The 20,362-nt window shown below is 45.3% G+C and overlaps 25 non-coding genes across 25 annotated transcripts; 11 read left to right on the plus strand and 14 right to left on the minus strand.

Moving 5' to 3' along the window:
* Positions 1-920: 920 nt before the first annotated feature.
* On the minus strand, positions 921-1,003 carry trnal-cag (transfer RNA leucine (anticodon CAG)). The gene has a single exon. It is a non-coding gene; the product is annotated as a tRNA-Leu (tRNA).
* A 95-nt stretch (positions 1,004-1,098) lies between these two features.
* trnam-cau (transfer RNA methionine (anticodon CAU)) lies at positions 1,099-1,172 on the plus strand. Its single transcript has one exon. It is a non-coding gene; the product is annotated as a tRNA-Met (tRNA).
* A 782-nt stretch (positions 1,173-1,954) lies between these two features.
* On the minus strand, positions 1,955-2,037 carry trnal-cag (transfer RNA leucine (anticodon CAG)). The gene has a single exon. It is a non-coding gene; the product is annotated as a tRNA-Leu (tRNA).
* A 951-nt stretch (positions 2,038-2,988) lies between these two features.
* On the minus strand, positions 2,989-3,071 carry trnal-cag (transfer RNA leucine (anticodon CAG)). Its single transcript has one exon. It is a non-coding gene; the product is annotated as a tRNA-Leu (tRNA).
* A 95-nt stretch (positions 3,072-3,166) lies between these two features.
* On the plus strand, positions 3,167-3,240 carry trnam-cau (transfer RNA methionine (anticodon CAU)). Its single transcript has one exon. It is a non-coding gene; the product is annotated as a tRNA-Met (tRNA).
* A 782-nt stretch (positions 3,241-4,022) lies between these two features.
* Positions 4,023-4,105, minus strand: trnal-cag (transfer RNA leucine (anticodon CAG)). The gene has a single exon. It is a non-coding gene; the product is annotated as a tRNA-Leu (tRNA).
* Positions 4,106-4,200: 95 nt separating this feature from the next.
* On the plus strand, positions 4,201-4,274 carry trnam-cau (transfer RNA methionine (anticodon CAU)). The gene has a single exon. It is a non-coding gene; the product is annotated as a tRNA-Met (tRNA).
* Positions 4,275-5,056: 782 nt separating this feature from the next.
* On the minus strand, positions 5,057-5,139 carry trnal-cag (transfer RNA leucine (anticodon CAG)). The gene has a single exon. It is a non-coding gene; the product is annotated as a tRNA-Leu (tRNA).
* Positions 5,140-5,234: 95 nt separating this feature from the next.
* trnam-cau (transfer RNA methionine (anticodon CAU)) lies at positions 5,235-5,308 on the plus strand. The gene has a single exon. It is a non-coding gene; the product is annotated as a tRNA-Met (tRNA).
* Positions 5,309-6,090: 782 nt separating this feature from the next.
* Positions 6,091-6,173, minus strand: trnal-cag (transfer RNA leucine (anticodon CAG)). Its single transcript has one exon. It is a non-coding gene; the product is annotated as a tRNA-Leu (tRNA).
* Positions 6,174-6,268: 95 nt separating this feature from the next.
* On the plus strand, positions 6,269-6,342 carry trnam-cau (transfer RNA methionine (anticodon CAU)). Its single transcript has one exon. It is a non-coding gene; the product is annotated as a tRNA-Met (tRNA).
* Positions 6,343-7,124: 782 nt separating this feature from the next.
* Positions 7,125-7,207, minus strand: trnal-cag (transfer RNA leucine (anticodon CAG)). Its single transcript has one exon. It is a non-coding gene; the product is annotated as a tRNA-Leu (tRNA).
* A 95-nt stretch (positions 7,208-7,302) lies between these two features.
* Positions 7,303-7,376, plus strand: trnam-cau (transfer RNA methionine (anticodon CAU)). Its single transcript has one exon. It is a non-coding gene; the product is annotated as a tRNA-Met (tRNA).
* A 963-nt stretch (positions 7,377-8,339) lies between these two features.
* On the minus strand, positions 8,340-8,422 carry trnal-cag (transfer RNA leucine (anticodon CAG)). The gene has a single exon. It is a non-coding gene; the product is annotated as a tRNA-Leu (tRNA).
* A 95-nt stretch (positions 8,423-8,517) lies between these two features.
* trnam-cau (transfer RNA methionine (anticodon CAU)) lies at positions 8,518-8,591 on the plus strand. Its single transcript has one exon. It is a non-coding gene; the product is annotated as a tRNA-Met (tRNA).
* A 1,816-nt stretch (positions 8,592-10,407) lies between these two features.
* Positions 10,408-10,490, minus strand: trnal-cag (transfer RNA leucine (anticodon CAG)). The gene has a single exon. It is a non-coding gene; the product is annotated as a tRNA-Leu (tRNA).
* Positions 10,491-13,520: 3,030 nt separating this feature from the next.
* Positions 13,521-13,603, minus strand: trnal-cag (transfer RNA leucine (anticodon CAG)). The gene has a single exon. It is a non-coding gene; the product is annotated as a tRNA-Leu (tRNA).
* Positions 13,604-14,554: 951 nt separating this feature from the next.
* trnal-cag (transfer RNA leucine (anticodon CAG)) lies at positions 14,555-14,637 on the minus strand. The gene has a single exon. It is a non-coding gene; the product is annotated as a tRNA-Leu (tRNA).
* Positions 14,638-14,732: 95 nt separating this feature from the next.
* Positions 14,733-14,806, plus strand: trnam-cau (transfer RNA methionine (anticodon CAU)). Its single transcript has one exon. It is a non-coding gene; the product is annotated as a tRNA-Met (tRNA).
* Positions 14,807-15,588: 782 nt separating this feature from the next.
* Positions 15,589-15,671, minus strand: trnal-cag (transfer RNA leucine (anticodon CAG)). Its single transcript has one exon. It is a non-coding gene; the product is annotated as a tRNA-Leu (tRNA).
* A 1,144-nt stretch (positions 15,672-16,815) lies between these two features.
* trnam-cau (transfer RNA methionine (anticodon CAU)) lies at positions 16,816-16,889 on the plus strand. Its single transcript has one exon. It is a non-coding gene; the product is annotated as a tRNA-Met (tRNA).
* Positions 16,890-17,845: 956 nt separating this feature from the next.
* Positions 17,846-17,919, plus strand: trnam-cau (transfer RNA methionine (anticodon CAU)). The gene has a single exon. It is a non-coding gene; the product is annotated as a tRNA-Met (tRNA).
* A 782-nt stretch (positions 17,920-18,701) lies between these two features.
* trnal-cag (transfer RNA leucine (anticodon CAG)) lies at positions 18,702-18,784 on the minus strand. The gene has a single exon. It is a non-coding gene; the product is annotated as a tRNA-Leu (tRNA).
* Positions 18,785-19,735: 951 nt separating this feature from the next.
* On the minus strand, positions 19,736-19,818 carry trnal-cag (transfer RNA leucine (anticodon CAG)). Its single transcript has one exon. It is a non-coding gene; the product is annotated as a tRNA-Leu (tRNA).
* Positions 19,819-19,913: 95 nt separating this feature from the next.
* trnam-cau (transfer RNA methionine (anticodon CAU)) lies at positions 19,914-19,987 on the plus strand. The gene has a single exon. It is a non-coding gene; the product is annotated as a tRNA-Met (tRNA).
* Positions 19,988-20,362: the final 375 nt, after the last annotated feature.

Consider the following 20,362-nt stretch of genomic DNA (forward strand, 5'->3'; position numbering starts at 1 on the left):
GCTGCACCGAATGGCAGATGATCCAGAAGCTAGTGCTTCACCACTCACACTGGCCACAGCACATGCCTCGTTGGCGCAGTTAGGCAGCGCGGCAGTCTCATAATCTGAAGGTCGTGAGTTCGAGCCTCACACGGGGCAAAGTGAGGCTTTTTGGCACACAAGAGCGTTTAGGCAAAAGAGCGGGTTTCTTCATACCCTTTTGTGTGATTGTCCATTCCTTCATGAGCAATGCGATTGAAATCCAGTCATTTTGTAGGGCAGATGTTGAATAAATGCAGAAATAGTATTCCTCTCATATTAACCTAAACTGGGGCAGTGTCACTACAAATGTTTGTTCAGTCTGAACATAATTCTTTCATTCTCATGACGTTTCTTGTCAGTAGTGATGTAATGTTTCGCTTGACATGCCATGAATCTCATTCCATGACATTCCATCCCACAGCCCATAAACCCATGACATGTCATTCCAAGAGATTTCCAGGAATTCCTTGCCATGAAATTCTACTGCACCCCCAAAATTTCAGTCCATGACATCACAGTCAAACTCCAAGAATCCCATTGCATCCCTCCAAAGAAACCCCAAACAAAACATGAATACCCTTTCATAAACAAGTTCTCATTCCGGTAAACATCACAACATGGTATTCCATTGAATGCTATTCTATAAAACATGTCCAATTTCATGAAATGTCAGGACATGACATTCCCTGGAAACTGCATGAAAATTCCACAGAATCCCATACATGGCACAAAAGTGTTACTTTAAAGTTCATGCGATGCCGGTGGTCAGAGGTACCGTAGTGTTCCATTGGCTCTGACATGAACTGAATTGCAGTGCTTCGTCAATTTTAGCTTGTTACTGGGTCAACTTGCCAGAGGGTTAAAGACTCTACCTGGAGCCCACAACCAAAGGTTAGATCTGTCAGAAGTGGGATTCGAACCCACGCCTCCAGGGGAGACTGCAACCTGAACGCAGCGCCTTAGACCGCTCGGCCATCCTGACATGACAGCTCACGGTGAGCAGCGTGTTTGGAGCTGCTCCGAATGGCAGATGATCCAGAAGCTAGTGCTCCACCACTCACACTGACCACAGCACATGCCTCGTTGGCGCAGTTAGGCAGCGCGTCAGTCTCATAATCTGAAGGTCGTGAGTTCGAGCCTCACACGGGGCAGAGTGGTGCTTTTTGGCACACAAGAGCGTTTAGGCAAAAGAGCGGGTTTCTTCATACCCTTTTGTGTGATTGTCCATTCCTTCATGAGCAATGCGATTGAAATCCAGTCATTTTGTAGGGCAGATGTTGAACAAATGCAGTAATAGTATTCCTCTCATATTCACCTAAAATGGGGCAGTGTCACTACAATGTTTTGTTCAGTCTGAACATAATTCTTTCATTCTCATGACGTTTCTTGTCAGTAGTGATGTAATGTTTCGCTTGACATGCCATGAATCTCATTCCATGACATTCCATCCCACAGCCCATAAACCCATGACATGTCATTCCAAGAGATTTCCAGGAATTCCTTGCCATGAAATTCTACTGCACCCCCAAAATTTCAGTCCATGACATCACAGTCAAACTCCAAGAATCCCATTGCATCCCTCCAAAGAAACCCCAAACAAAACATGAATACCCTTTCATAAACAAGTTCTCATTCCGGTAAACATCACAACATGGTATTCCATTGAATGCTATTCTATAAAACATGTCCAATTTCATGAAATGTCAGGACATGACATTCCCTGGAAACTGCATGGAAATTCCACAGAATTCCATACATGGCACAAAAGTGTTACTTTAAAGTTCATACGATGCCGGTGGTCAGAGGTACCGTAGTGTTCCATTGGCTTTGACATGAACTGAAATGCAGTGCTTCGTCAATATTAGTGTGTTACTGGGTCAACTTGCCAGAGGGTTAAAGACTCTACCTGGAGCCCGCAACCAAAGGTTAGGTCTGTCAGAAGTGGGATTCGAACCCACGCCTCCAGGGGAGACTGCGACCTGAACGCAGCGCCTTAGACCGCTCGGCCATCCTGACATGACAGCTCACGGTGAGCAGCGTGTTTGGAGCTGCACCGAATGGCAGATGATCCAGAAGCTAGTGCTCCACCACTCACACTGGCCACAGCACATGCCTTGTTGGTGCAGTTAGGCAGCGCGTCAGTCTCATAATCTGAAGGTCGTGAGTTTGAGCCTCACACGGGGCATAGTGGTGCTTTTTGGCACACAAGAGCGTTTAGGCAAAAGAGCGGGTTTCTTCATACCCTTTTGTGTGATTGTCCATTCCTTCATGAGCAATGCTATTGAAATCCAGTCATTTTGTAGGGCAGATGTTGAATAAATGCAGTAATAGTATTCCTCTCATATTCACCTAAAATGGGGCAGTGTCACTACAATGTTTTGTTCAGTCTGAACATAATTCTTTCATTCTCATGACGTTTCTTGTCAGTAGTGATGTAATGTTTCGCTTGACATGCCATGAATCTCATTCCATGACATTCCATCCCACAGCCCATAAACCCATGACATGTCATTCCAAGAGATTTCCAGGAATTCCTTGCCATGAAATTCTACTGCACCCCCAAAATTTCAGTCCATGACATCACAGTCAAACTCCAAGAATCCCATTGCATCCCTCCAAAGAAACCCCAAACAAAACATGAATACCCTTTCATAAACAAGTTCTCATTCCGGTAAACATCACAACATGGTATTCCATTGAATGCTATTCTATAAAACATGTCCAATTTCATGAAATGTCAGGACATGACATTCCCTGGACACTGCATGAAAATTCCACAAAATCCCATACATGGCACAAAAGTGTTACTTTAAAGTTCATGCGATGCCGGTGGTCAGACGTACCGTAGTGTTCCATTGGCTTTGACATGAACTGAATTGCAGTGCTTCGTCAATATTAGCGTGTTACTGGGTCAACTTGCCAGAGGGTTAAAGAGTCTACCTGGAGCCCGCAACCAAAGGTTAGGTCTGTCAGAAGTGGGATTCGAACCCACGCCTCCAGGGGAGACTGCGACCTGAACGCAGCGCCTTAGACCGCTCGGCCATCCTGACATTACAGTTCACGGTGAGCAGCGTGTTTGGAGCTGCACCGAATGGCAGATGATCCAGAAGCTAGTGCTCCACCACTCACACTGGCCACAGCACATGCCTCGTTGGCGCAGTTAGGCAGCGCGTCAGTCTCATAATCTGAAGGTCGTGAGTTCGAGCCTCACACGGGGCAGAGGGGTGCTTTTTGGCACACAAGAGCGTTTAGGCAAAAGAGCGGGTTTCTTCATACCCTTTTGTGTGATTGTCCATTCCTTCATGAGCAATGCGATTGAAATCCAGTCATTTTGTAGGGCAGATGTTGAATAAATGCAGAAATAGTATTCCTCTCATATTCACCTAAACTGGGGCAGTGTCACTACAATGTTTTGTTCAGTCTGAACATAATTCTTTCATTCTCATGACGTTTCTTGTCAGTAGTGATGTAATGTTTCGCTTGACATGCCATGAATCTCATTCCATGACATTCCATCCCACAGCCCATAAACCCATGACATGTCATTCCAAGAGATTTCCAGGAATTCCTTGCCATGAAATTCTACTGCACCCCCAAAATTTCAGTCCATGACATCACAGTCAAACTCCAAGAATCCCATTGCATCCCTCCAAAGAAACCCCAAACAAAACATGAATTCCCTTTCATAAACAAGTTCTCATTCCGGTAAACATCACAACATGTTATTCCATTGAATGCTATTCTATAAAACATGTCCAATTTCATGAAATGTCAGGACATGACATTCCCTGGAAACTGCATGAAAATTCCACAGAATCCCATACATGGCACAAAAGTGTTACTTTAAAGTTCATGCGATGCCGGTGGTCAGAGGTACCGTAGTGTTCCATTGGCTCTGACATGAACTGAATTGCAGTGCTTCGTCAATATTAGCGTGTTACTGGGTCAACTTGCCAGAGGGTTAAAGAGTCTACCTGGAGCCCGCAACCAAAGGTTAGGTCTGTCAGAAGTGGGATTCGAACCCACGCCTCCAGGGGAGACTGCGACCTGAACGCAGCGCCTTAGACCGCTCGGCCATCCTGACATGAAAGCGCACGGTGAGCAGCGTGTTTGGAGCTCTACCGAATGGCAGATGATCCAGAAGCTAGTGCTCCACCACTCACACTGACCACAGCACATGCCTCGTTGGCGCAGTTAGGCAGCGCGTCAGTCTCATAATCTGAAGGTCGTGAGTTCGAGCCTCACACGGGGCAGATTGGTGCTTTTTGGCACACAAGAGCGTTTAGGCAAAAGAGCGGGTTTCTTCATACCCTTTTGTGTGATTGTCCATTCCTTCATGAGCAATGCGATTGAAATCCAGTCATTTTGTAGGGCAGATGTTGAATAAATGCAGTAATAGTATTCCTCTCATATTCACCTAAAATGGGGCAGTGTCACTACAATGTTTTGTTCAGTCTGAACATAATTCTTTCATTCTCATGACGTTTCTTGTCAGTAGTGATGTAATGTTTCGCTTGACATGCCATGAATCTCATTCCATGACATTCCATCCCACAGCCCATAAACCCATGACATGTCATTCCAAGAGATTTCCAGGAATTCCTTGCCATGAAATTCTACTGCACCCCCAAAATTTCAGTCCATGACATCACAGTCAAACTCCAAGAATCCCATTGCATCCCTCCAAAGAAACCCCAAACAAAACATGAATACCCTTTCATAAACAAGTTCTCATTCCGGTAAACATCACAACATGGTATTCCATTGAATGCTATTCTATAAAACATGTCCAATTTCATGAAATGTCAGGACATGACATTCCCTGGAAACTGCATGGAAATTCCACAGAATCCCATACATGGCACAAAAGTGTTACTTTAAAGTTCATACGATGCCGGTGGTCAGAGGTACCGTAGTGTTCCATTGGCTTTGACATGAACTGAAATGCAGTGCTTCATCAATATTAGTGTGTTACTGGGTCAACTTGCCAGAGGGTTAAAGACTCTACCTGGAGCCCGCAACCAAAGGTTAGGTCTGTCAGAAGTGGGATTCGAACCCACGCCTCCAGGGGAGACTGCGACCTGAACGCAGCGCCTTAGACCGCTCGGCCATCCTGACATGAAAGCGCACGGTGAGCAGCGTGTTTGGAGCTCTACCGAATGGCAGATGATCCAGAAGCTAGTGCTCCACCACTCACACTGACCACAGCACATGCCTCGTTGGCGCAGTTAGGCAGCGCGTCAGTCTCATAATCTGAAGGTCGTGAGTTCGAGCCTCACACGGGGCAGATTGGTGCTTTTTGGCACACAAGAGCGTTTAGGCAAAAGAGCGGGTTTCTTCATACCCTTTTGTGTGATTGTCCATTCCTTCATGAGCAATGCGATTGAAATCCAGTCATTTTGTAGGGCAGATGTTGAATAAATGCAGTAATAGTATTCCTCTCATATTCACCTAAAATGGGGCAGTGTCACTACAATGTTTTGTTCAGTCTGAACATAATTCTTTCATTCTCATGACGTTTCTTGTCAGTAGTGATGTAATGTTTCGCTTGACATGCCATGAATCTCATTCCATGACATTCCATCCCACAGCCCATAAACCCATGACATGTCATTCCAAGAGATTTCCAGGAATTCCTTGCCATGAAATTCTACTGCACCCCCAAAATTTCAGTCCATGACATCACAGTCAAACTCCAAGAATCCCATTGCATCCCTCCAAAGAAACCCCAAACAAAACATGAATACCCTTTCATAAACAAGTTCTCATTCTGGTAAACATCACAACATGGTATTCCATTGAATGCTATTCTATAAAACATGTCCAATTTCATGAAATGTCAGGACATGACATTCCCTGGAAACTGCATGGAAATTCCACAGAATCCCATACATGGCACAAAAGTGTTACTTTAAAGTTCATACGATGCCGGTGGTCAGAGGTACCGTAGTGTTCCATTGGCTTTGACATGAACTGAAATGCAGTGCTTCGTCAATATTAGTGTGTTACTGGGTCAACTTGCCAGAGGGTTAAAGACTCTACCTGGAGCCCGCAACCAAAGGTTAGGTCTGTCAGAAGTGGGATTCGAACCCACGCCTCCAGGGGAGACTGCGACCTGAACGCAGCGCCTTAGACCGCTCGGCCATCCTGACATGACAGCTCACGGTGAGCAGCGTGTTTGGAGCTGCACCGAATGGCAGATGATCCAGAAGCTAGTGCTCCACCACTCACACTGGCCACAGCACATGCCTTGTTGGCGCAGTTAGGCAGCGCGTCAGTCTCATAATCTGAAGGTCGTGAGTTCGAGCCTCACACGGGGCAGAGTGGTGCTTTTTGGCACACAAGAGCGTTTAGGCAAAAGAGCGGGTTTCTTCATACCCTTTTGTGTGATTGTCCATTCCTTCATGAGCAATGCGATTGAAATCCAGTCATTTTGTAGGGCAGATGTTGAATAAATGCAGAAATAGTATTCCTCTCATATTAACCTAAACTGGGGCAGTGTCACTACAATGTTTTGTTCAGTCTGAACATAATTCTTTCATTCTCATGACGTTTCTTGTCAGTAGTGATGTAATGTTTCGCTTGACATGCCATGAATCTCATTCCATGACATTCCATCCCACAGCCCATAAACCCATGACATGTCATTCCAAGAGATTTCCAGGAATTCCATGTTATGAAATTCTACTGCACCCCCAAAATTTCAGTCCATGACATCACAGTCAAACTCCAAGAATCCCATTGCATCCCTCCAAAGAAACCCCAAACAAAACATGAATACCCTTTCATAAACAAGTTCTCATTCCGGTAAACATCACAACATGTTATTCCATTGAATGCTATTCTATAAAACATGTCCAATTTCATGAAATGTCAGGACATGACATTCCCTGGAAACTGCATGAAAATTCCACAGAATCCCATACATGGCACAAAAGTGTTACTTTAAAGTTCATGCGATGCCGGTGGTCAGAGGTACCGTAGTGTTCCATTGGCTCTGACATGAACTGAATTGCAGTGCTTCGTCAATATTAGCGTGTTACTGGGTCAACTTGCCAGAGGGTTAAAGAGTCTACCTGGAGCCCGCAACCAAAGGTTAGGTTTGTCAGAAGTGGGATTCGAACCCACGCCTCCAGGGGAGACTGCGACCTGAACGCAGCGCCTTAGACCGCTCGGCCATCCTGACATGACAGTGCACGGTGAGCAGCGTGTTTGGAGCTGCACCGAATGGCAGATGATCCAGAAGCTAGTGCTCCACCACTCACACTGGCCACAGCACATGCCTCGTTGGCGCAGTTAGGCAGCGCGTCAGTCTCATAATCTGAAGGTCGTGAGTTCGAGCCTCACACGGGGCAGAGTTGTGCTTTTTAGCACACAAGAGCGTTCAGGCAAAAGAGCGGGTTTCTTCATACCCTTTTGTGTGATTGTCCATTCCTTCATGAGCAATGCGATTGAATTCCAGTCATTTTGTAGGGCAGATGTTGAATAAATGCAGTAATAGTATTCCTCTCATATTCACCTAAAATGGGGCAGTGTCACTACAATGTTTTGTTCAGGTTGAACATAATTCTTTCATTCTCATGATGTTTCTTGTCAGTAGTGATGTAATGTTTCGCTTGACATTTCATGATTCTCATTCCATGACATTCCATCCCACAGCCCATAAATCCATGACATGTCATTCCAAGAGATTTCCAGGAATTCCTTGCCATGAAATTCTACTGCACCCCCAAAATTTCAGTCCATGACATCACAGTCAAACTCCAAGAATCCCATTGCATCCCTCCAAAGAAACCCCAAACATTTCATGATTCTCATTCCATGACATTCCATCCCACAGCCCATAAATCCATGACATGTCATTCCAAGAGATTTCCAGGAATTCCTTGCCATGAAATTCTACTGCACCCCCAAAATTTCAGTCCATGACATCACAGTCAAACTCCAAGAATCCCATTGCATCCCTCCAAAGAAACCCCAAACAAAACATGAATACCCTTTCATAAACAAGTTCTCATTCCGGTAAACATCACAACATGTTATTCCATTGAATGCTATTCTATAAAACATGTCCAATTTCATGAAATGTCAGGACATGACATTCCCTGGAAACTGCATGAAAATTCCACAGAATCCCATACATGGCACAAAAGTGTTACTTTAAAGTTCATGCAATGCCGGTGGTCAGAGGTACCGTAGTGTTCCATTGGCTCTGACATGAACTGAATTGCAGTGCTTCGTCAATATTAGCGTGTTACTGGGTCAACTTGCCAGAGGGTTAAAGAGTCTACCTGGAGCCCGCAACCAAAGGTTAGGTCTGTCAGAAGTGGGATTCGAACCCACGCCTCCAGGGGAGACTGCGACCTGAACGCAGCGCCTTAGACCGCTCGGCCATCCTGACATGACAGCGCACGGTGAGCAGCGTGTTTGGAGCTGCCCCGAATGGCAGATGATCCAGAAGCTAGTGCTCCACCACTCACACTGGCCACAGCACATGCCTTGTTGGCGCAGTTAGGCAGCGCGTCAGTCTCATAATCTGAAGGTCGTGAGTTCGAGACTCACACGGGGCAGGGTTGTGCTTTTTAGCACACAAGAGCGTTTAGGCAAAAGAGCGGGTTTCTTCATACCCTTTTGTGTGATTGTCCATTCCTTCATGAGCAATGCGATTGAATTCCAGTCATTTTGTAGGGCAGATGTTGAATAAATGCAGTAATAGTATTCCTCTCATATTCACCTAAAATGGGGCAGTGTCACTACAATGTTTTGTTCAGGTTGAACATAATTCTTTCATTCTCATGATGTTTCTTGTCAGTAGTGATGTAATGTTTCGCTTGACATTTCATGATTCTCATTCCATGACATTCCATCCCACAGCCCATAAACCCATGACATGTCATTCCAAGAGATTTCCAGGAATTCCTTGCAATGAAATTCTACTGCACCCCCAAAATTTCAGTCCACGACATCACAGTCAAACTCCAAGAATCCCATTGCATCCCTCCAAAGAAACCCCATACAAAACATGAATACCCTTTCATAAACAAGTTCTCATTCCGGTAAACATTGCAACATGGTATTCCATTGAATGCTATTCTATAAAACATGTCCAATTTCATAAAATGTCAGGACATGACATTCCCTGGAAACTGCATGGAAATTCCACAGAATCCCATACATGGCACAAAAGTGTTACTTTAAAGTTCATACGATGCCGGTGGTCAGAGGTACCGTAGTGTTCCATTGGCTCTGACATGAACTGAAATGCAGTGCTTCATCAATATTAGTGTGTTACTGGGTCAACTTGCCAGAGGGTTAAAGAGTCTACCTGGAGCCCGCAACCAAAGGTTAGGTCTGTCAGAAGTGGGATTCGAACCCACGCCTCCAGGGGAGACTGCGACCTGAACGCAGCGCCTTAAAACGCTCGGCCATCCTAACATGACAGCGCACGGTGAGCAACGTGTTTGGAGCTGCACCGAATGGCAGATGATCCAGAAGCTAGTGCTCCACCACTCACACTGACAACAGCACACGCCTCGTTGGCGCAGTTAGGCAGGGCGTCAGTCTCATAATCTGAAGGTTGTGAGTTCGAGCCTCACACGGGGCAGAGTGGTGCTTTTTGGCACACAAGAGCGTTTAGGCAAAAGAGCGGGTTTCTTCATACCCTTTTGTGTGATTGTCCATTCCTTCTTGAGCAATGCGATTGAAATCCAGTCATTTTGTGGGGCAGATGTTGAATAAATGCAGTAATAGTATTCCTCTCATATTCACCTAAAATGGGGCAGTGTCACTACAATGTTTTGTTCAGGTTGAACATAACTCTTTCATTCTCATGATGTTTCTTGTCAGTAGTGATGTAATGTTTCGCTTGACATTTCATGAATCTCATTCCATGACATTCCATCCCACAGCCCATAAACCCATGACATGTCATTCCAAGAGATTTCCAGGAATTCCTTGCCATGAAATTCTACTGCACCCCCAAAATTTCAGTCCATGACATCACAGTCAAACTCCAAGAATCCCATTGCATCCCTCCAAAGAAACCCCAAACAAAACATGAATACCCTTTCATAAACAAGTTCTCATTCCGGTAAACATCGCAACATGGTATTGCATTGAATGCTATTCTATAAAACATGTCCAATTTCATGAAATGTCAGGACATGACATTCCCTGGAAACTGCATGGAAATTCCACAGAATCCCATACATGGCACAAAAGTGTTACTTTAAAGTTCATACGATGCCGGTGGTCAGAGGTACCGTAGTGTTCCATTGGCTTTGACATGAACTGAAATGCAGTGCTTCGTCAATATTAGTGTGTTACTGGGTCAACTTGCCAGAGGGTTAAAGACTCAACCTGGAGCCCGCAACCAAAGGTTAGGTCTGTCAGAAGTGGGATTCGAACCCACGCCTCCAGGGGAGACTGCGACCTGAACGCAGCGCCTTAGACCGCTCGGCCATCCTGACATGACAGCTCACGGTGAGCAGCGTGTTTGGAGCTGCACCGAATGGCAGATGATCCAGAAGCTAGTGCTCCACCACTCACACTGGCCACAGCACATGCCTCGTTGGCGCACAGAGTTGTGAATCTCATAGGCAGCGCGTCAGTCTCATAATCTGAAGGTCGTGAGTTCGAGCCTCACACGGGGCAGAGTGGTGCTTTTTGGCACACAAGAGCGTTTAGGCAAAAGAGCGGGTTTCTTCATACCCTTTTGTGTGATTGTCCATTCCTTCATGAGCAATGCGATTGAAATCCAGTCATTTTGTAGGGCAGATGTTGAATAAATGCAGAAATAGTATTCCTCTCATATTAACCTAAACTGGGGCAGTGTCACTACAATGTTTTGTTCAGTCTGAACATAATTCTTTCATTCTCATGACGTTTCTTGTCAGTAGTGATGTAATGTTTCGCTTGACATGCCATGAATCTCATTCCATGACATTCCATCCCACAGCCCATAAACCCATGACATGTCATTCCAAGAGATTTCCAGGAATTCCTTGCAATGAAATTCTACTGCACCCCCAAAATTTCAGTCCATGACATCACAGTCAAACTCCAAGAATCCCATTGCATCCCTCCAAAGAAACCCCAAACAAAACATGAATACCCTTTCATAAACAAGTTCTCATTCCGGTAAACATCACAACATGTTATTCCATTGAATGCTATTCTATAAAACATGTCCAATTTCATGAAATGTCAGGACATGACATTCCCTGGAAACTGCATGAAAATTCCACAGAATCCCATACATGGCACAAAAGTGTTACTTTAAAGTTCATGCGATGCCGGTGGTCAGAGGTACCGTAGTGTTCCATTGGCTCTGACATGAACTGAATTGCAGTGCTTCGTCAATATTAGCGTGTTACTGGGTCAACTTGCCAGAGGGTTAAAGAGTCTACCTGGAGCCCGCAACCAAAGGTTAGGTCTGTCAGAAGTGGGATTCGAACCCACGCCTCCAGGGGCGACTGCGACCTGAACGCAGCGCCTTAGACCGCTCGGCCATCCTGACATGACAGCGCACGGTGAGCAGCGTGTTTGGAGCTGCACCGAATGGCAGCTGATCCAGAAGCTAGTGCTCCACCACTCACACTGGCCACAGCACATGCCTCGTTGGCGTAGTTAGGCAGTGCATCAGTCTCATAATCTGAAGGTCGTGAGTTCGAGCCTCACACGGGGCAGAGTTGTGCTTTTTAGCACACAAGAGCGTTCAGGCAAAAGAGCGGTTTTCTTCATACCCTTTTGTGTGATTGTCCATTCCTTCATGAGCAATGCGATTGAATTCCAGTCATTTTGTAGGGCAGATGTTGAATAAATGCAGTAATAGTATTCCTCTCATATTCACCTAAAATGGGGCAGTGTCACTACAATGTTTTGTTCAGGTTGAACATAATTCTTTCATTCTCATGATGTTTCTTGTCAGTAGTGATGTAATGTTTCGCTTGACATTTCATGATTCTCATTCCATGACATTCCATCCCACAGCCCATAAATCCATGACATGTCATTCCAAGAGATTTCCAGGAATTCCTTGCAATTAAATTCTACTGCACCCCCAAAATTTCAGTCCACGACATCACAGTCAAACTCCAAGAATCCCATTGCATCCCTCCAAAGAAACCCCAAACAAAACATGAATACCCTTTCATAAACAAGTTCTCATTCCGGTAAACATCGCAACATGGTATTCCATTGAATGCTATTCTATAAAACATGTCCAATTTCATAAAATGTCAGGACATGACATTCCCTGGAAACTGCATGGAAATTCCACAGAATCCCATACATGGCACAAAAGTGTTACTTTAAAGTTCATACGATGCCGGTGGTCAGAGGTACCGTAGTGTTCCATTGGATCTGACATGAACTGAAATGCAGTGCTTCATCAATATTAGTGTGTTACTGGGTCAACTTGCCAGAGGGTTAAAGACTCTACCTGGAGCCCGCAACCAAAGGTTAGGTCTGTCAGAAGTGGGATTCGAACCCACGCCTCCAGGGGAGACTGTGACCTGAACGCAGCGCCTTAGCTCGGCCATCCTGACATGACAGCTCACAGTGAGCAGCGTGTTTGGAGCTGCACCGAATGGCAGATGATCCAGAAGCTAGTGCTTCACCACTCACACTGGCCACAGCACATGCCTCGTTGGCGCAGTTAGGCAGCGCGGCAGTCTCATAATCTGAAGGTCGTGAGTTCGAGCCTCACACGGGGCAGAGTGGTGCTTTTTGGCACACAAGAGCGTTTAGGCAAAAGAGCGGGTTTCTTCATACCCTTTTGTGTGATTGTCCATTCCTTCATGAGCAATGCGATTGAAATCCAGTCATTTTGTAGGGCAGATGTTGAATAAATGCAGTAATAGTATTCCTCTCATATTCACCTAAAATGGGGCAGTGTCACTACAATGTTTTGTTCAGTCTGAACATAATTCTTTCATTCTCATGACGTTTCTTGTCAGTAGTGATGTAATGTTTCGCTTGACATGCCATGAATCTCATTCCATGACATTCCATCCCACAGCCCATAAACCCATGACATGTCATTCCAAGAGATTTCCAGGAATTCCTTGCCATGAAATTCTACTGCACCCCCAAAATTTCAGTCCATGACATCACAGTCAAACTCCAAGAATCCCATTGCATCCCTCCAAAGAAACCCCAAACAAAACATGAATACCCTTTCATAAACAAGTTCTCATTCCGGTAAACATCACAACATGGTATTCCATTGAATGCTATTCTATAAAACATGTCCAATTTCATGAAATGTCAGGACATGACATTCCCTGGACACTGCATGAAAATTCCACAGAATCCCATACATGGCACAAAAGTGTTACTTTAAAGTTCATGCCATGCCGGTGGTCAGACGTACCGTAGTGTTTCATTGGCTTTGACATGAACTGAATTGCAGTGCTTCGTCAATATTAGCGTGTTACTGGGTCAACTTGCCAGAGGGTTAAAGAGTCTACCTGGAGCCCGCAACCAAAGGTTAGGTCTGTCAGAAGTGGGATTCGAACCCACGCCTCCAGGGGAGACTGCGACCTGAACGCAGCGCCTTAGACCGCTCGGACATCCTGACATTACAGTGCACGGTGAGCAGCGTGTTTGGAGCTGCACCGAATGGCAGATGATCCAGAAGCTAGTGCTTCACCACTCACACTGGCCACAGCACATGCCTCGTTGGCGCAGTTAGGCAGCGCGGCAGTCTCATAATCTGAAGGTCGTGAGTTCGAGCCTCACACGGGGCAAAGTGAGGCTTTTTGGCACACAAGAGCGTTTAGGCAAAAGAGCGGGTTTCTTCATACCCTTTTGTGTGATTGTCCATTCCTTCATGAGCAATGCGATTGAAATCCAGTCATTTTGTAGGGCAGATGTTGAATAAATGCAGAAATAGTATTCCTCTCATATTAACCTAAACTGGGGCAGTGTCACTACAAATGTTTGTTCAGTCTGAACATAATTCTTTCATTCTCATGACGTTTCTTGTCAGTAGTGATGTAATGTTTCGCTTGACATGCCATGAATCTCATTCCATGACATTCCATCCCACAGCCCATAAACCCATGACATGTCATTCCAAGAGATTTCCAGGAATTCCTTGCCATGAAATTCTACTGCACCCCCAAAATTTCAGTCCATGACATCACAGTCAAACTCCAAGAATCCCATTGCATCCCTCCAAAGAAACCCCAAACAAAACATGAATACCCTTTCATAAACAAGTTCTCATTCCGGTAAACATCACAACATGGTATTCCATTGAATGCTATTCTATAAAACATGTCCAATTTCATGAAATGTCAGGACATGACATTCCCTGGAAACTGCATGAAAATTCCACAGAATCCCATACATGGCACAAAAGTGTTACTTTAAAGTTCATGCGATGCCGGTGGTCAGAGGTACCGTAGTGTTCCATTGGCTCTGACATGAACTGAATTGCAGTGCTTCGTCAATTTTAGCTTGTTACTGGGTCAACTTGCCAGAGGGTTAAAGACTCTACCTGGAGCCCACAACCAAAGGTTAGATCTGTCAGAAGTGGGATTCGAACCCACGCCTCCAGGGGAGACTGCAACCTGAACGCAGCGCCTTAGACCGCTCGGCCATCCTGACATGACAGCTCACGGTGAGCAGCGTGTTTGGAGCTGCTCCGAATGGCAGATGATCCAGAAGCTAGTGCTCCACCACTCACACTGACCACAGCACATGCCTCGTTGGCGCAGTTAGGCAGCGCGTCAGTCTCATAATCTGAAGGTCGTGAGTTCGAGCCTCACACGGGGCAGAGTGGTGCTTTTTGGCACACAAGAGCGTTTAGGCAAAAGAGCGGGTTTCTTCATACCCTTTTGTGTGATTGTCCATTCCTTCATGAGCAATGCGATTGAAATCCAGTCATTTTGTAGGGCAGATGTTGAACAAATGCAGTAATAGTATTCCTCTCATATTCACCTAAAATGGGGCAGTGTCACTACAATGTTTTGTTCAGTCTGAACATAATTCTTTCATTCTCATGACGTTTCTTGTCAGTAGTGATGTAATGTTTCGCTTGACATGCCATGAATCTCATTCCATGACATTCCATCCCACAGCCCATAAACCCATGACATGTCATTCCAAGAGATTTCCAGGAATTCCTTGCCATGAAATTCTACTGCACCCCCAAAATTTCAGTCCATGACATCACAGTCAAACTCCAAGAATCCCATTGCATCCCTCCAAAGAAACCCCAAACAAAACATGAATACCCTTTCATAAACAAGTTCTCATTCCGGTAAACATCACAACATGGTATTCCATTGAATGCTATTCTATAAAACATGTCCAATTTCATGAAATGTCAGGACATGACATTCCCTGGAAACTGCATGGAAATTCCACAGAATCCCATACATGGCACAAAAGTGTTACTTTAAAGTTCATACGATGCCGGTGGTCAGAGGTACCGTAGTGTTCCATTGGCTTTGACATGAACTGAAATGCAGTGCTTCGTCAATATTAGTGTGTTACTGGGTCAACTTGCCAGAGGGTTAAAGACTCTACCTGGAGCCCGCAACCAAAGGTTAGGTCTGTCAGAAGTGGGATTCGAACCCACGCCTCCAGGGGAGACTGCGACCTGAACGCAGCGCCTTAGACCGCTCGGCCATCCTGACATGACAGCTCACGGTGAGCAGCGTGTTTGGAGCTGCACCGAATGGCAGATGATCCAGAAGCTAGTGCTCCACCACTCACACTGGCCACAGCACATGCCTCGTTGGCGCACAGAGTTGTGAATCTCATAGGCAGCGCGTCAGTCTCATAATCTGAAGGTCGTGAGTTCGAGCCTCACACGGGGCAGAGTGGTGCTTTTTGGCACACAAGAGCGTTTAGGCAAAAGAGCGGGTTTCTTCATACCCTTTTGTGTGATTGTCCATTCCTTCATGAGCAATGCGATTGAAATCCAGTCATTTTGTAGGGCAGATGTTGAATAAATGCAGAAATAGTATTCCTCTCATATTCACCTAAAATGGGGCAGTGTCACTACAATGTTTTGTTCAGTCTGAACATAATTCTTTCATTCTCATGACGTTTCTTGTCAGTAGTGATGTAATGTTTCGCTTGACATGCCATGAATCTCATTCCATGACATTCCATCCCACAGCCCATAAACCCATGACATGTCATTCCAAGAGATTTCCAGGAATTCCTTGCAATGAAATTCTACTGCACCCCCAAAATTTCAGTCCATGACATCACAGTCAAACTCCAAGAATCCCATTGCATCCCTCCAAAGAAACCCCAAACAAAACATGAATACCCTTTCATAAACAAGTTCTCATTCCGGTAAACATCACAACATGTTATTCCATTGAATGCTATTCTATAAAACATGTCCAATTTCATGAAATGTCAGGACATGACATTCCCTGGAAACTGCATGAAAATTCCACAGAATCCCATACATGGCACAAAAGTGTTACTTTAAAGTTCATGCGATGCCGGTGGTCAGAGGTACCGTAGTTTTCCATTGGCTCTGACATGAACTGAATTGCAGTGCTTCGTCAATATTAGCGTGTTACTGGGTCAACTTGCCAGAGGGTTAAAGAGTCTACCTGGAGCCCGCAACCAAAGGTTAGGTCTGTCAGAAGTGGGATTCGAACCCACGCCTCCAGGGGCGACTGCGACCTGAACGCAGCGCCTTAGACCGCTCGGCCATCCTGACATGACAGCGCACGGTGAGCAGCGTGTTTGGAGCTGCACCGAATGGCAGCTGATCCAGAAGCTAGTGCTCCACCACTCACACTGGCCACAGCACATGCCTCGTTGGCGCAGTTAGGCAGTGCGTCAGTCTCATAATCTGAAGGTCGTGAGTTCGAGCCTCACACGGGGCAGAGTTGTGCTTTTTAGCACACAAGAGCGTTCAGGCAAAAGAGCGGGTTTCTTCATACCCTTTTGTGTGATTGTCCATTCCTTCATGAGCAATGCGATTGAATTCCAGTCATTTTGTAGGGCAGATGTTGAATAAATGCAGTAATAGTATTCCTCTCATATTCACCTAAAATGGGGCAGTGTCACTACAATGTTTTGTTCAGGTTGAACATAATTCTTTCATTCTCATGATGTTTCTTGTCAGTAGTGATGTAATGTTTCGCTTGACATTTCATGATTCTCATTCCATGACATTCCATCCCACAGCCCATAAATCCATGACATGTCATTCCAAGAGATTTCCAGGAATTCCTTGCAATTAAATTCTACTGCACCCCCAAAATTTCAGTCCACGACATCACAGTCAAACTCCAAGAATCCCATTGCATCCCTCCAAAGAAACCCCAAACAAAACATGAATACCCTTTCATAAACAAGTTCTCATTCCGGTAAACATCGCAACATGGTATTCCATTGAATGCTATTCTATAAAACATGTCCAATTTCATAAAATGTCAGGACATGACATTCCCTGGAAACTGCATGGAAATTCCACAGAATCCCATACATGGCACAAAAGTGTTACTTTAAAGTTCATACGATGCCGGTGGTCAGAGGTACCGTAGTGTTCCATTGGATCTGACATGAACTGAAATGCAGTGCTTCATCAATATTAGTGTGTTACTGGGTCAACTTGCCAGAGGGTTAAAGACTCTACCTGGAGCCCGCAACCAAAGGTTAGGTCTGTCAGAAGTGGGATTCGAACCCACGCCTCCAGGGGAGACTGCGACCTGAACGCAGCGCCTTAGCTCGGCCATCCTGACATGACAGCTCACAGTGAGCAGCGTGTTTGGAGCTGCACCGAATGGCAGATGATCCAGAAGCTAGTGCTTCACCACTCACACTGGCCACAGCACATGCCTCGTTGGCGCAGTTAGGCAGCGCGGCAGTCTCATAATCTGAAGGTCGTGAGTTCGAGCCTCACACGGGGCAGAGTGGTGCTTTTTGGCACACAAGAGCGTTTAGGCAAAAGAGCGGGTTTCTTCATACCCTTTTGTGTGATTGTCCATTCCTTCATGAGCAATGCGATTGAAATCCAGTCATTTTGTAGGGCAGATGTTGAATAAATGCAGTAATAGTATTCCTCTCATATTCACCTAAAATGGGGCAGTGTCACTACAATGTTTTGTTCAGTCTGAACATAATTCTTTCATTCTCATGACGTTTCTTGTCAGTAGTGATGTAATGTTTCGCTTGACATGCCATGAATCTCATTCCATGACATTCCATCCCACAGCCCATAAACCCATGACATGTCATTCCAAGAGATTTCCAGGAATTCCTTGCCATGAAATTCTACTGCACCCCCAAAATTTCAGTCCATGACATCACAGTCAAACTCCAAGAATCCCATTGCATCCCTCCAAAGAAACCCCAAACAAAACATGAATACCCTTTCATAAACAAGTTCTCATTCCGGTAAACATCACAACATGGTATTCCATTGAATGCTATTCTATGAAACATGTCCAATTTCATGAAATGTCAGGACATGACATTCCCTGGAAACTGCATCAAAATTCCACAGAATCCCATACATGGCACAAAAGTGTTACTTTAAAGTTCATGCGATGCCGGTGGTCAGAGGTACCGTAGTGTTCCATTGGCTCTGACATGAACTGAATTGCAGTGCTTCGTCAATATTAGCGTGTTACTGGGTCAACTTGCCAGAGGGTTAAAGAGTCTACCTGGAGCCCGCAACCAAAGGTTAGGTATGTCAGAAGTGGGATTCGAACCCACGCCTCCAGGGGAGACTGCGACCTGAACGCAGCGCCTTAGACCGCTCGGCCATCCTGACATGACAGCGCACGGTGAGCAGCGTGTTTGGAGCTGCACCGAATGGCAGATGATCCAGAAGCTAGTGCTCCACCACTCACACTTGCAACAGCACATGGCTCGTTGGTGCAGTTAGGCAGCGCGTCAGTCTCATAATCTGAAGGTCGTGAGTTCGAGCCTCACACGGGGCAGGGTTGTGCTTTTTAGCACACAAGAGCGTTTAGGCAAAAGAGCGGGTTTCTTCATACCCTTTTGTGTGATTGTCCATTCCTTCATGAGCAATGCGATTGAAATCCAGTCATTTTGTAGGGCAGATGTTGAATAAATGCAGTAATAGTATTCCTCTCATATTCACCTAAAATGGGGCAGTGTCACTACAATGTTTTGTTCAGTCTGAACATAATTCTTTCATTCTCATGACGTTTCTTGTCAGTAGTGATGTAATGTTTCGCTTGACATGCCATGAATCTCATTCCATGACATTCCATCCCACAGCCCATAAACCCATGACATGTCATTCCAAGAGATTTCCAGGAATTCCTTGCCATGAAATTCTACTGCACCCCCAAAATTTCAGTCCATGACATCACAGTCAAACTCCAAGAATCCCATTGCAACCCTCCAAAGAAACCCCAAACAAAACATGAATACCCTTTCATAAACAAGTTCTCATTCCGGTAAACATCGCAACATGGTATTCCATTGAATGCTATTCTATAAAACATGTCCAATTTCATGAAATGTCAGGACATGATATTCCCTGGAAACTGCATGGAAATTCCACAGAATCCCATACATGGCACAAAAGTGTTACTTTAAAGTTCATACGATGCCGGTGGTCAGAGGTACCGTAGTGTTCCATTGGCTCTGACATGAACTGAAATGCAGTGCTTCGTCAATATTAGTGTGTTACTGGGTCAACTTGCCAGAGGGTTAATGACTCTACCTGGAGCCCGCAACCAAAGGTTAGATCTGTCAGAAGTGGGATTCGAACCCACACCTCCAGGGGAGACTGCAACCTGAACGCAGCGCCTTAGACCGCTCGGCCATCCTGACATGACAGCTCACGGTGAGCAGCGTGTTTGGAGCTGCTCCGAATGGCAGATGATCCAGAAGCTAGTGCTCCACCACTCACACTGACCACAGCACATGCCTCGTTGGCGCAGTTAGGCAGCGCGTCAGTCTCATAATCTGAAGGTCGTGAGTTCGAGCCTCACACGGGGCAGAGTGGTGCTTTTTGGCACACAAGAGCGTTTAGGCAAAAGAGCGGGTTTCTTCATACCCTTTTGTGTGATTGTCCATTCCTTCATGAGCAATGCGATTGAAATCCAGTCATTTTGTAGGGCAGATGTTGAATAAATGCAGAAATAGTATTCCTCTCATATTCACCTAAAATGGGGCAGTGTCACTACAATGTTTTGTTCAGTCTGAAGATAATTCTTTCATTCTCATGACGTTTCTTGTCAGTAGTGATGTAATGTTTCGCTTGACATGCCATGAATCTCATTCCATGACATTCCATCCCACAGCCCATAAACCCATGACATGTCATTCCAATAGATTTCCAGGAATTCCTTGCCATGAAATTCTACTGCACCCC

Source organism: Pseudorasbora parva, chromosome 20 (assembly GCF_024679245.1).
Source record: "Pseudorasbora parva isolate DD20220531a chromosome 20, ASM2467924v1, whole genome shotgun sequence".
Lineage (NCBI taxonomy): Eukaryota > Metazoa > Chordata > Actinopteri > Cypriniformes > Gobionidae > Pseudorasbora > Pseudorasbora parva.